The sequence below is a fragment of the Solanum stenotomum genome, chromosome 3 (genome assembly GCF_019186545.1).
Source record: "Solanum stenotomum isolate F172 chromosome 3, ASM1918654v1, whole genome shotgun sequence".
NCBI lineage: Eukaryota > Viridiplantae > Streptophyta > Magnoliopsida > Solanales > Solanaceae > Solanum > Solanum stenotomum.
The window spans coordinates 37,659,156-37,665,405 of NC_064284.1; the positions used below are offsets into that span (position 1 = coordinate 37,659,156).

Genomic DNA, 6,250 nt, shown 5'->3' on the forward strand with positions numbered 1-6,250 from the left:
TGTGAGAGGGGAGAGGAGGAAGATCAATGACTTATAAAGAACAAAGAAAATAAAAGAGTAAAACAAATGTTTGAGTGGATAGGAAATTACTTGGATGAAGAAAACAGAGCATGATTTGTGTATTATATAAAGGAACTCAAAAGGGAAATCTCCCCACCCAAACATCCACAGTCACTTATAATTTAATGTCATAAAAATTCTCTTTCATAAAACACTCTCTCAACTAAGATAAATATTTAAAATACTAATGGAAAAATCTGAAATCCAATCAGATATTTCAGATAGCATGGCTAAGCAAGAGGCAAAGGTATACTGTTCAAAAAATATGCGGAACTAATTTCATATATTCCTGAATATCATATATATGATTGAATAAATTTATGTTAGTTATTATGTATTAGAATTATTTGAATCATGATTTCTAGTTTATTAGCACACTGAAAACAGGGAGAAAACTTCTATACTATGCCATCCTAATGTTGAAACCGGTAGGCGAGGAAAGCCGTTTAGGGGAGTAAACAAAGTCGAGGCGCTGATAAGAAGGAAGTATCCACTAAAGTACTTTATGACACACACACCAAACTATACACTATACTTTTTATGACTTTTTGACTTTTTACATCTTATCTACGTACTTATTTGACTACTTTACAACTTTGCAACTAATTTACATTATTTTACTTATATAACTTTTTCCGTTCTTATCTTTTTATCTTCTCCTTCTTGTTTTCTTCTTCTTTTCCTCATTGATTATTCCAGCTGGACATTTGAAATTATGTTATCTTCTCCATTACACTTTGAACATATGTGATCAGGGTATTTGTGTTCAATTAGTTTGCAATATCTGGTTAATAACTCTGTTGAAATAAATCCTGCTTTTAGTGCTCTTGTCGTAGGTCGTTTCTCTGGTTTTAATAATGATAAGATCCATCGCTGGACTTCATCCATATCTGTTCTTCGTAGTTCTCTTGAATTTGAATATATCATTAATTGATCTCTCGATTAATAACTCCATATAGCATTTCCGTTTAAATAATTATTTGATAATTCTTGTATAATAGTTCATATACCAATTATTCTTTTGTTGGCATAAAAGTTTGGTATCTCTATTTTGCATATCTCTTCTTGTTGTCCGATGTCCTCAGGTATAATCATATCTTTAGTTAGTCCTATCTTGATAACCTGTATTTGAGGTTTTATTTCCTCGTATAATATCTCCGCTGGTACTATATAGAATTTTATATAAAATAAATTTACTTTTGTAACTCTTTTGTATGTGATGAATGCCTTGTGTAGTTCTGGTATTCCACTAACTTCTTCTCCGTCGTATGTGTATACGATATTCAACAGTCCATAGTTGTAACATATTCTTACTAATTTAGCGTTAGTCTTTGGCCGTGCAATTAGCTTGTTATATCCTTGTAACTTTTGTGTCAAATAATCCTGGTTTGGTTCTTTTGTAGTTGATCTGGGGTTAAGGTTTAAATAAGTTTGGATTTTGTGTATATTTTTGATATAGGTTCGTGTGATGTAGTTATATGTCCTTTTCTCATTTTGGTTTTGTAAACTATCTGCGTATGTAGATGTTTATGGTTCCATAGACATGTGTCTAGGTGTCCTTTGGGTAAATGGTTTTTCGAATAACTGGTTTAAGTTCGCATTTTTATGTTGTTTATCACTAACTTGTTTGCTTGTACCTGCAGCTGTATTTAAACAAACATTATGGGTTTTAAAGAGTTTCCCATCGTCTCCTTTTAGCTCTGGGTTTTTTCCGTCTTCCGATTGACGTAGCTCCGCATTTTTATAGTCATACTGCTGACTAGCTTTAGACTTCAGATTATCTTCATTAGTCTTTAGCTTTTGTATCTCGTTGTCCATACTATCCACTTTTGTACTAAGTGTAATAATGGCTTTGAGTATCTTTTCAATTGTATCTTCTTCCTCAGTCTCAGTCTGAGTAGCTTTGTCGTAATAGGTAATCTGCAATAACATTCTTATCAGTTTTTATTACTTCAATTGTAAATGTAAAATTTAATATATTTAATACCAATCTCCTTATTTCTTTTGTTATTACCAAATCTTGTATTTTTCTTGTTAGCCACCATTTTACTTGTGTATTATCTGTTCTTATAATGAATTTGTTATATACAATATATGGTTCAAATGATAATAAACATTTATACACCGAATATAATTCTTTCTATTTATTTCCCATCTTATTTCTGCATTAGTAAATGTTCCTGAATAATATCTACAATGATGTTCTATTTTTCCTTCTCCATACCTATATTTTAATACTCCTCCATAACTTTTTTCACTAGCGTCTGATTCTACTATATAAGTAAATTTTTTATTTTAATCCGAAAAATATAGTTTAGGTAGGTTCTTACATAATAATTTTATTTTTTATATTTGTGTTTGGTCTTTCTTATCAAACTGGTATTCTACATCTTTCTTTAATTTTTGTTGTAATGGTTTTAAATTCTCTACTAATTTTGATATATATTCTCTTAATTGATTTACAAGTCCTAGAAATGATTGTAATATCTTTTTCGTATCTAGCTGCTCATTTGAGTTAATTATTTTTTGTACTATATGTGTTTGCATTTTTATTCCATTTTTATCTATTTGTATTCCTAAGAATTCTATTTGGTTTTTCATTGTGTCTGTTTTCTTCTTACTCAGACTTATGCCTGAATACTCTATAATATGTATGAATTTTTCTCATAATCTTATGTGTTCATCTTGCTTTTTAGAATATAGTAATATATCATCAATATATGTTCTAATTTTCCACAATTATAACAAGTAAATTCCGTTAGTTTTCTTTTTGGTCAGATATTTCAGATAGCATGGCTAAGTAAGAGGCAATGGTATATTGTTCAAAAAATATGCGGAACTAATTTCATATATTCCTGAATATCATATATATGATTGAATAAATTTATGTTAATTATTATGTATTAGAATTATTTGAATCATGATTTCTAGTTTATTAGCACACTGGAAACAGGGAGAAAACTTCTATAATATGTCATCCTAATGTTGAAATCGGTAGGCGAGGAAAGCCGTTTAGGGGAGTAAAAAAATTTGAGGCGCTGATAAGAAGGAAGTATCCGCTAAAGTACGATGCTAGTAGTGACAGGGAAACATGATAAAGATAATCTAATTCATAATCATCTAATATGAATTTAATCAATTATGAATATGATAGGAAGGAGTAATTTGAAATAAAAAACCTGCATAATAAAGAACATGACTTCAAACATGCATGATGAAATGATAAAATACTACGAAACTTTAATTTATATGTACTTAAAAATATAGAAATAATTGAATTAAGAAGAATAATATGGGAAAAATATTTAATGATTACGAATCAAAAGATATATTAAATCAAGAATGATATGAAATAGACCTACATGATTTAGACTACTAAAGAATAGAATGGTATGATTTAGAAATAAATTCAGATTAAAATGAACTACCAGTATTTGCAATATTGGATAGAATCTATGGAAGACATAAAACTATTAGAACAATTAATGGAGGAAAATTTATATATGTACCAAAGAACCCAAGATATGTTATACCTAGAATATATCATAAATAATATTAAAGAGATATCAAGATTAAGACACTTAACAAAAGAATATTATAATAAAATCTTTAAAATAAATAACTCACCTACCACACTACCACCAACCACACTACCACCTACCAAAAAAGTCATCAATTCTACACCTACTACACTACCAAAAATGTCATGAATCCCTCACCTACCAATAAGATGAATTCCGCACCGAAAAATAGTTTGGTAGTGTGGTAGGTGTAAAATCCATAACTTTTTTCACTCGCATCTGATTCTACTATATAAGTAATTTTTTTGTTTTCGTCCGGAAAATATAGTTTAGGTAAGTTTTTACATAATAATTTTACCTTTTGTATTTGTATTTGGTTTTTTTTATCAAACTGATATTCTATATCTTTCTTTAATTTTTGTTGTAATGATTTTAAATTTTCTGCTAATTTTGGTATGTACTCTCTTACTTGATTTACTAGTCCTAAGAATGATTGTAATTTCTTTTTTTGTGTCTAGTTGTTCATTTGAGTTAATTATTTTTTGTACTATATATGTTTGCATTTTTATTCCGCTTTTATCAATTTGTATTCCTAAGAATTCTATTTGATTTTTCATTATATCTGCTTTCTTTTTACTTAGACTTATACCTGAATATTCTATGATGTGTATAATTTTTTCTAATAATCTTATATGTTCATCTTGTGTTTTGGAATATAATAATATATCATCAATGTACACTACACAATTTTCTATTTGTTTAAAGTAATTGTCCATAAAGTGTTGATATTTACCTGGTGCGTTTTTATATCCAAATGATAATACATTCCATTCATAAAATCCTTGTGGTACAGTGAATGCTGTTAGTTTTTTAGATTCTTCTTCTAGTTTTAAGTGATAAAATCCTGATTTACAATCAAATTTGCTAAAATAATTATATCCTTGTATTTGTCTTATCTTTAGTATTTTATTTGGTATCGGATAATTATATGTTTTGGTTTTTGCATTTAAATTTCTATAATCAATAACCATTCTGCTTTTTCCTCTTTTTTGTTCACTATGTTTATTTACGATAAATGTCGGGCTTGTGTGCTTACTATTGCTTTCTTGTATATATCCTTTTTCTAGTAATTCATTTATATGTATCTTAAATTCGGTTAAATCATTAAAATTATACTTTAATGGTTTTTGGGTTATTATACTATTATTATCAATTAACTCAATTTTTACTTTTGTTTTATGTTTCTCCCATCCTTGTAGAGGATCCTCACTATATAATAATTCTAACTTATCTTGAATTATTTTTACTTTATCTATAGAGAATATAATTAATTCTATTTTAGGGTCTTCTTCTTTTATATTTTTTAATTTTTGTGTAATTTTTTCACTTCCTTTTATCCATTCTGTTGTTTTTCGTTTTTTATTACTTACTCTTTTTGCTCCTATTTTTTGTTTACACGGTGTCGTGAACCACCAGTGTATTTTTGTTATTATATGTGGGTATAATTTTTCTAAAAATGGCATTCCTAATAGAATATCTTTTGTAGTTAATTCAAAGTTATATATTTCTTCTATATTTAATATCTTATCCCATATTTGTATTTTTATATTTTTGCCTTATATGTGATCATGCTTCCTTCATTATTAAATCTTGTTACTACTATCGGTGTTTTAATTTTTTCAACTTATCTTCTGGTACACAATTGTATTTGCATATATTAGCTTCTGCTCCCGTATCTATCATTGTTGTATAATATCGATTGTAATATCCTTCTATTATTATCTTTGCAAGTATATATATTTTCATATTTTTATTATACTAAAGTCCTTTTTATTATTACTCTTTTATTTTCATAATTTATTGTTAAATGTTTGTCTTCTAGATTATATGGTTTTACTTGTTCTAGCTATTTTATTCCTAAAATGATATTTTCATCTCCTTGATATATTTTGAATTTTATCACTATTGGTACTCCTCCAAAGATTATTTCCTTTTCTATAGTTTCTTCGGTATACATTAATGTTTTTGGTAGTTCGGGACATGATTGCTCAATAGTTATTATTTCATCTTCCGTCACTAATTCTCTTGTAATATAGTTTTTTTCTCGTCCTGTATCTTTTAATATTAAATATTTTCGTTGTTCCATTATTCCCGTTATGTAGTAATGATGTGGTTTTATTTCTTCTTCCATTGATTTTTGTAGAGTTTTATCTATTCTTCTTGAGGTACTCATTTTTTATGAGATTTGTGGTATTTCACAGTTCATGTTTATTCTTTTTGATGTACTTAATCTTTCTTTTACTATTTCTAAATCTTCTTATATGTCAATTTCATTATAACTATAGTCATTCTTTTCTATGACTGTGACTATTCTTTCAAAAGGATCTTCTATTTTTATTTTTTAATTTTATTTTTTGCTGTTATTTTATGTTTTGTCATTAAAACATATAAGTTTTTACATCTAACTGTAAATATTTTACTTCCCGGGGCTAGTTCTATTCCTGACATTCTCCAATATAATACTAACGATTTATCTATATATCTGTCATTTATTTCTACTGAGTAATTAGCACTTATTATAAATTTAAATTTTTGGTATATGAAGTTACCTTTTACCGCACTTATTATACTTTTTTCTATGTGTTGTATAATTCTATCATCTGCTAAGT

General features: G+C 27.4%; 1 protein-coding gene across 1 annotated transcript in view; it reads right to left on the reverse strand.

Moving 5' to 3' along the window:
* LOC125858376 (serine/threonine-protein kinase Nek6-like) overlaps positions 1 to 6,250 on the reverse strand; it is a 1,100,283-nt gene that overhangs the window by 95,219 nt on the left and 998,814 nt on the right. The window lies entirely within an intron of this gene.